General features: G+C 39.9%; 1 long non-coding RNA gene across 1 annotated transcript; it reads right to left on the bottom strand.

The window, feature by feature from the left end:
• Window positions 1–692: 692 nt before the first annotated feature.
• LOC149310624 (uncharacterized) lies at window positions 693–7,506 on the bottom strand. The gene is made up of 3 exons (XR_016281587.1): window positions 7,410–7,506; window positions 991–1,170; window positions 693–777 (listed from the first exon to the last, which is right to left on the bottom strand). It is a non-coding gene; the product is annotated as an uncharacterized LOC149310624 (long non-coding RNA).
• Between the last annotated feature and the right edge of the window lie 788 nt (window positions 7,507–8,294).

The raw sequence follows: 8,294 nt of genomic DNA, 5'->3' as shown, positions 1-8,294 counted from the left end.
ATTTGATTTCTGGGCCCCACAAAAACAGTGCATGCTGCATTTTTCCCAACTCTGTTTTAGAGTTGCATGAGCACTGAACAGCTCAATAGTCCTGCAAAGCTACATGTTCTCAATCCCTGTTTTCACAGAATCCAGCTTTTACTTGTGTTAGTTAAGAGGCACCCATTGGGTTGTAGCCAACTCTGGTCTTTTAGAACCAAGAGGAGCAGTGGTTTATTAGCCATTCATATTAAGGCAATCTACAAATCTACTTTCAATCTGCTGGGTTAAAGGAGGGGGGGAACCCCTCAGTCCTCCAAGGCTTCACTCTTTAGCCTGGATGCCAACTGTGTTCCAAAATGTTGCTGCAGATAATCAGGCCTGGGTCTGACCAGTATGGTTTCTTGGAAACACTGTCCTCAGTTCTATCTCACAGTGTGTTTTAGCAGAGGATTCCTGCTCTGATGGAGGGATGGACTCGGTGGCCCTTGGGATCCCTTTCAATTTTATAGCTCTAGCTATCTTTGGCTCTATTACTTATATCTTGCCTTTCTAAAAGAAAGACAGGAAATAAATGTATAAAGGGAGGGAGGGAGGGACAATAAATGCATGTCTGCCTGTATGTGGTAAGTTGACCATATAAATCCTTTTATTTCAGGCAGAGGAATGTGTGGCCCTCAAAAAGTTTTTGGGGCACAACTCCCATCACCTTATCCAGCACAGCCAAAGTGAAGGATCATAGAAGTTCCAGTCAAGCAGCATCCCTGTCTCGGTCTTCATTTCAGTTGTAAAAGGTAGCTAAAAGAAGAAAAGTGTTTGAAGATATCATTACTGGCATAAAGCAGCCCATTTAGTTGCTTGCCAAAATATTTGATTAATGATGAAGAGACTAATTTGGAAAAGGAAATAGATGCTTCAGCTAACTTAAGTTTCCAAAAATGCAATCTTAAGATCAGAGCAAGCTTAACCAATCACATTTCAGGCAATATACATAAAACACCTTTATGATACCTTGAGTGCTTTTTAACTTCTCTCAGAACCAGTTTGCAGGAGTGAACAAAGAACTTCTGCATGATGCCTCTCAGCCATCCCTGAGGATGCAATCAAGGATAATGTGAAGTCTGGCACATCCAGGCGGATCGCTTCAGGCTGCTGATGTTGAGTCCTGTGACTGCAATGGTCTGTTGAAGTCTGCTGGGATTGAAGGCATTGCCAGGGCACAAGTTAAGTTTTCAGCTTGATTGCAAGCATATGCAGAACTGATGACAATGCAAGTCAGATTGGATGGAAGCACTCTTGACTGTGTGCCCTGGCCCACAGAATGGGTTTCATCAATCACTTAAAATTAATATAGCCAGCATTTATGCCAATGGTTCAGGGGACAAATTTCCCCATTAAACTCCTTTTCTTGAACAGTCGACATTTCAGTTTTGTGACAGGGAGTTTTGTTTGTTAGTTAAGTTTGTAACTCACCCTTCCTCCAATGAACGTAAGCCAACCTATGTGTCCATAGCTCAGTGGGGACTATAACGTGACCTTCTTAAGGCCTAGTGCTGCCCTCTAGACTGGGTCTGGCAGTCATGTAGCTCTCAAGACATTATTAAACTGCAACTTACAGCATACCTCTCCATGGCTATATGACTAGGGCTGCTGGGAATTGCAACCCAATGTCTGGGGGGGGGGGCACTCAATTCCTACCCCATCTCTACACAAACTAGGCCATACTGAAAACATGTTGAAATGATCAGGCATTGGTTCTGCACCAATTCGAATTTCCCAGAAATTCTATACTTCTGTAAGAGAAGCAATAGTGGATCAGATCAAAGGCCAGCATCCTGTTTCTCACAATAGTCAACCAGATGATTTGGGAAATCCTACAAGTAGGACTTGAGAACTACAGTCTTTTCCTATTGTTTTTCCCAACCACCTGCATTCAGAAAACACTTAAGGTAACATGTAACCACTATTAACTCACACTGGCAGATACTCTTACCAATGATATTTTCCAAGTCAAATCTCAAGTCTCTACTTTCAAGTCTCAAGTCAAATCTCAAGTCCTTGCAAGATCCTTTCAAGTCAAGCCTCAAGTAAGGGAGCCAACTTTAATAGGGGGGGGGGGGGGGAGGAGATCGTAGTGGTGTGTGGGGTTTTTATTTTTGTTAACTAAAAATGCAAGAAGAAACTCAGGGTTTAAAAAATTTAAGAGGGAAACATCAAACATACTGGACAATAGTCTTGAGGAAGAAGGATCCTTCTAACACTTTTGACTTGGTTTAGGTCTACCAGCCTGTTCCTGCTACACATCAAAGGATTATTCTAAAGCTTTTCCTAGGAGCAGCAACAGGTAAGACCTACCCTCATAGTGTGGGTCAGCAGGGCAAATTTCTCAAAGGGGAACAACAAACATGAGGTAATTAGCTTGAAGTGGAAGGATCCTTTTCAAAAGCTTTAGAAGACTCCTCAGATGAGCAGCAGGGACAGGCTGCTGAGAAGACCTAAACTGGGTCAAAAGCATTAGAAGGATCCTTCTGCCCAATGCATTTTGGTCACTCGCTAAAAATATAAAAGTCACAAGTCAAGTCAGTGGTTGCCAAGCTGAGTCCAAGTCAAGTCATTGAAGCGACTTGAGTCCGACTTGTCCGAGTCAACTGACTCGAGTTTACATCACTGACTCTTAACTTCCACGAGTTTATCTAACCCCCCTTTTAAAGACATTTACAGTACTTTGCTGAAGTATTCATCTCTCACTTGCCTTTCCCTCATTTCAGCTGGGTTCACACTTAAGAAATAAACCAGGTTGACACTGTTTTACCTATGACTCAATGCCATGGAATTCTGGGAATTGTAGATTGTTGTGGCACCAGGGCTCTCTAACAGAGAAGACTAAAGGTTCCACAAAACTACAATTCCCAGAATTCCATAGCACTGAGCCACAGCAGTTAATATGGTGTCAACCTGGATTATTTCTGAAGTACAGATGCAGCCGTTGCTGTGAAATTCTCTTCCATAGGAGGCTAGGCTGTTCCCCTCTCTTCAATTCTTTCACCATCAGGCAAAGCCCTTGGCATTTAGTGATAAATTGGTTGCAGGATGTGTGTGTTATATTTTTAGCTTTATTTATGTTTTGCAAATGACTACATTTTAAAAATTGAATGTTTTTTAGCAATAGGTCGCCATGAGTCGAGATCGATTTGAGGGCAGTTAACAAAAAACAAACAGCAAGTATATTTCTATACAGCTTACCGATGTATTAAGCAGTTTATAAAGTGTAAGCTAATTGCCCCCAACAAGCTGGGTACTCATTTTAGTGACCTACAGAAGGATGCCAGACTGAATTGACCCAGAACTCCTGGTTGGTATTGTGAGTGAGGGGCTGCAGTGCAGGCATTTAACTACTGCACCATCGGGGCTTTTAATATGATAATTTGGTTAATTGTGTTTCACCTTTTTTATTATCAGCTTTTTCGCTTTCTCTTGTTTTAGGATTTTTGTAAGCCACCTTGAGTCCCAAATTAGGAGGAAGTTGGGCATAAATAAATACATAAAGGATTTAACAGTACTGTGGGGGATGTGCATAGTTCCAAACCAACCCCGACTGTTGCTTCTGCACAATTTTTTCACAACTTGGTTTGAAAGCTCCTTGGGTCTTTGTGATGACATTTGTTTAGATCGGCCCTTCAAGAAATTCTGGATCCTCCTGGAAACCACTAAACTGAAATCATATGGCATTGGAACTGGACCCAAAAGACTCAATTCAGCTACTTCTGTGACTTTTGGAAGCTGTGGGTTGCACCAGTAATAATTTAAGTTAGTCACAGGAAAAGGGGGTAAATATTTATGCAATCAGGAAATGTTAATTTGGTTTTTTGAACCTAATGTTTATGCTACAATAAAGAGATTTTGTACCTGCACAGTGTTGAGCATCTTGGGCATATACAGGGCTAGTAATGCCAGTGAAATTAATTTCAGTTCCAGGTTTTAACACAAAATGTAGAAAAGTTGAAGGGAGCATGAATACCGATTTGGAAGGAGAGAGAAGAAGAGGGGTGGAATCTTTCTTTTCCTCATAAGCTCTGGCAAAAGCAAATTGATGCAGCATGTGTTCTTCCTCATTAATATCTTTTCCCATTTTGACCATATACTGATATTGCTTGGCTGCTTGTGTCCTGGTTTTCATCTGTGAAATGTTGGAGGGTAGTGCACAAGCCGCCACACCTTTTAAAGAAAATGTTCAGCTGTGTTCACTGCACTCAAGCCCTGGCCCTAATAATATTTATTTGGTTGCTCTTCTATTCCCTTGCTCCCTGCTGTTGACATAAAGTTCACATTTACTGTCACCAACTGCACACACTATCTTGCTGGGAAATCTAACTATTTGAATAACATGTCTTGCAGGGAGAAACAAATTAATCTAAATTATATATTGCCATTTGGAGAACTTTACTGGAATGATGAAAGCAGGTTAATTAAGAGGAGGAATGGTCTGGAATTCATATGATTGCATCACTTCAGCAGTACTTTTTTTAAAAATGGCTGGCTGAAGGTAGAAAAATAATTAAGATTTATTCACAGCCTTTTAGAAGCTTAAAGGCAAGGTGTCTATTATTACTCTTTAGAAAACTAATCTCAAATTGGCCGAGAACACTCTGAGCTAACTTCATGATGTATCAATGCAATAAATTTGAGGTAAAACCAAAACGTTTGCCTTTCCATGTCAGACATGGAAGGTCTGGGCCCATGTTCTCAGCCAGCTATAGTCTTATGAAGGTTTCAAGCCTGCATCAAACTCAGTTCCCTATTTGTATAATGGGAATATTTCAGATAATTGTTGTGGGCAGAATGACTTCATATTGATTTCCTATTTCCAGAACCAAATTCTAATATCTTAGTGTTGTGTGTGTGTATTTGTATGAATGTATTTATATGTGCCTTTAATTAGCTGATCGACTTATGGTGACCCCATGAATTTCATCGAGTTTTCTTAAGCAAGGAATACTTTGAAGTGGGTTTGCCAATTCTTTCCTCTGAAATATAACCTTGAGAGCCAGTGTGGTGTAGTGATGTGAGTTTTGGACTTTGACTCTGGAGGCTAGGGTTTGAATCCTGGCTCAGCCATGGAAACCCACTGGATGACCCTGGGTGTGTCATACTTTCTCAGCCTGAAGATGGCCATGGCAATCCTCCTCTGAAGGCACTTGCCAAGAAAACCCCATGATAGGGTTGCGTTAGGGTCACCATAAGTCAGAAATGATTTGAAGGCACACAACAACAACAACGATAAACCTAACATTAATTGGTAGTCTCCCCTCTAAGTACTAATCAGGGCTGACCGTGCTTAGCTTCCAAGTTCAGACACGATCTGGTGCCTTTAGGGCAGTGGTTATCAAACTGTGGTGCAGGACGCACATACTAATTCTCTCTCTCGCACACACAAACTTACACTGTGACACTTTCTCTCACAGTCACAGATGAATTTAATTCCATCCCACACCCTTGGTACCTCCCTCTTCATGTTTTTTACATATTTGCATATGCACAAGAGAATGAATGTTTCTCTGTAACTGTATGTCTGAGAGTAAATGAGTTTGTGTGAAAGAAAGAAAGAAAGAACATAGCTGTGAGCATTTATTTATGTGATTGGTTGTGTGATAGACAGCATATGTAACATATGTACATGCTGAGTTCAATATTGAATTCATTTAAATAAGACTGTTCTGATTTGATTGATGTTATTTCCTTTAAAGTGTTAATATATGAATGTACATTAATGTGCGAATGAAAATAAATACACTAAACCAAGTATTTTTATTCATATAGCACATGGAGCTGGGGTGTGTGCAATGGCCTTGTGTAGGTTGTCCTTGTGTAGGTTTAAAGGGGGTCAAAAGGGAAAAAGTTACTTGTTTAAAAAAAGCCTCTGACATCAAAACTTGATGTATTCCCACCCACCCCTTTTATTCCTCATCCTCTGTCTAAGGTTGAAGATTTTTAGTAGCATCATCATTGGGAAGATGGTGCAGGAGGGCTGAGGAAATTTTGGGGTCCAGCAGTGTGTCTGCAAAAGACAATGCAATACACAGAGGTTGAGCTGGGAAGCAGTATGATTCTATTGCAGCTGATTCTACTGTAGGTGTGTGTGCCTGCCTACAACAGACAAGGTAAATAGCATCTGCCTCCAGAATTTCTTTCAGCATGTATGAACAGCAAAACAGAGAGAAAATAGGAGGAAAGATATGTCTGCATCAATAAATAACCTCAGTATGTCAAAAAGCAAAGATCTGTAAGTTTGGCCATACAGAGGAATTCATAGAAGGGTGGAGGCTGGTGAAAGAAAAGGTCATCCATGGATTCATTATGGAAGAAGACTTTATGCAGTCTCTAGAAGGTTCAAAATATTTTGTTTACTTATACAAGAGTTACTGGATCTCTTCACTTCACGTTGGTTCACTTCACATGTGGCTATTGTTAGCTTTGAATAAAGAGTTGGCTAACACATGCTGAAGTGATCTTCTTTTTTGTTATGTATAAACCTATCCCTTATCTTATCATGTTATTTCTCCTTCTGATCCCAATTTTTCTGTTAAAGTATGCCTAGAAACACATCTGCTTTGCTAAATGAAGTAATACTCATACTGAGACATGCTGAACAAATTAAAATATGCACTTCCAATATGTTTCTGGATTGCAAGTCCCATAATCTCAGCCAGAATAGCAAATGGTGAAAAGCACTGGGAACTGCACTCCTAAGAACCTCTGAACATCAGTCATCCCTGACTGATCAAATTAAGGATTTAACAAGACTTTGCTCAAGAACGCACTTCAGAACCACTAAATTGCCACGTAGGAAATTATGGACAATAAGGTGAAGACCTGAAAACAATAAAACAAATTATCCAGCATTGTATTGTCAATAGTATTGGATCTGAAATAGTGAACATTCAGGTTCAAATCCTCAGTCATGATGCTCAACAGGTTTATCCACTCAGACTCCCTCTACTCTAATTTTCAGGGTATAAGAATAAAAAGGGCTAAACTTTGTATCCTATCCAGAACTCCCTGACAGAATGAAACTAATACAAATGTATTAAGTAAATAACTAAAACAGAAACAAACTACATAGATGATAGATTTGCCTCATTTAAAAAAAAGGTTTATAAAACATCTTTCATAACATTCCCCAAATGATAAATAAAATCAGTATGTTATGTGTCTAAAGTCACCTTTAAGCCCATGTTTAAACATATTTATGCATTTCAAGGCAGCTACGAACAAATTAAAGTTTATAAAACAACTATTTAACAAAGTTAAAAACATTGCACATTAAAAATATTAAAATGTATTAAAAACTATAAACAAACCTTGATGTCAGCATTACATAGTATTTAAAAGCCCAATTCAAACCCTGATGGCACAAAAATGTTTTTACTTACCGCCTCCAGGGAGGAAGCCTGGGAGCAGCCACCAAGAAGGCCATTTCCCTTGTTCCCACCAAACAAGCCTGAGAGGGTGGTGAGACACAGAGAAGAGTGTCTTCTGACAACCTTAGGGAAGCAGATATGGTCCTTCAAATAATCTGGATCCAAGCTGTATAGGGCTTTATAAGTTACAAGCAACATTTTGAATGGTTCTCAGAAACATACTGGCAGCCAATGGAACTGTTGCAGTAAGGGAGTTGTATGCTCCCCGTAGCCAACAGTTTTCCATGCTTTTTCAGTCAACACTGCAAAGGAGCACCACTTACTAGTGAGGAGGATGACTTACCTGTCTTCTTTTAAGCCTCAGAGATGTAGAGGTAAGCAAGGCCTGTGCCCAGCAGCTGCAACATCTTAAATTGACAGCTCAGAAATGGAAGGAATGGCTAGAGGCTTTTGCATTCCACATGATGCCTTCATTCTCCTTTGCAGAAGGAGAGAAGGGGTCACTTCTGTCAACGTAAGGTCCAGGAACCCATGTCATGAGGCAGGACTATGGACCTGCCAACCACAATGTTGGGGTTGGCCTTCAACACCAACCATAGATTTTGGATTTGAATGCAGTTGTTACTGTTCATAATAATTTCTTAGGCATCTTTTCCAACAAAGACTAAAGATGACTTACAATAATACTGAAATATACCACTTTTAAATCAGAATAAAACAGTAATGCCTATCATAGTCCCTTCTCTCTCTAGAGTCACAGTCCAACATTCAAACCACTACACCACATTGACTCTCAAAACACAACTACCATAAAGTAATGAAAATATCAGTAACAATCACCAGCCCAAACAACTCAGATGTTGTATTAAAAAGTCCATCATACACTGTGCATAGCCC

The sequence above is a fragment of the Sceloporus occidentalis genome, unplaced genomic scaffold (assembly GCF_023333645.1).
Source record: "Sceloporus occidentalis isolate IW3139 unplaced genomic scaffold, rSceOcc1.0.p SCAF_6, whole genome shotgun sequence".
Taxonomy (NCBI): Eukaryota; Metazoa; Chordata; class Lepidosauria; order Squamata; family Phrynosomatidae; genus Sceloporus; species Sceloporus occidentalis.
This window is presented reverse-complemented; position numbering and strand designations above follow the sequence as displayed.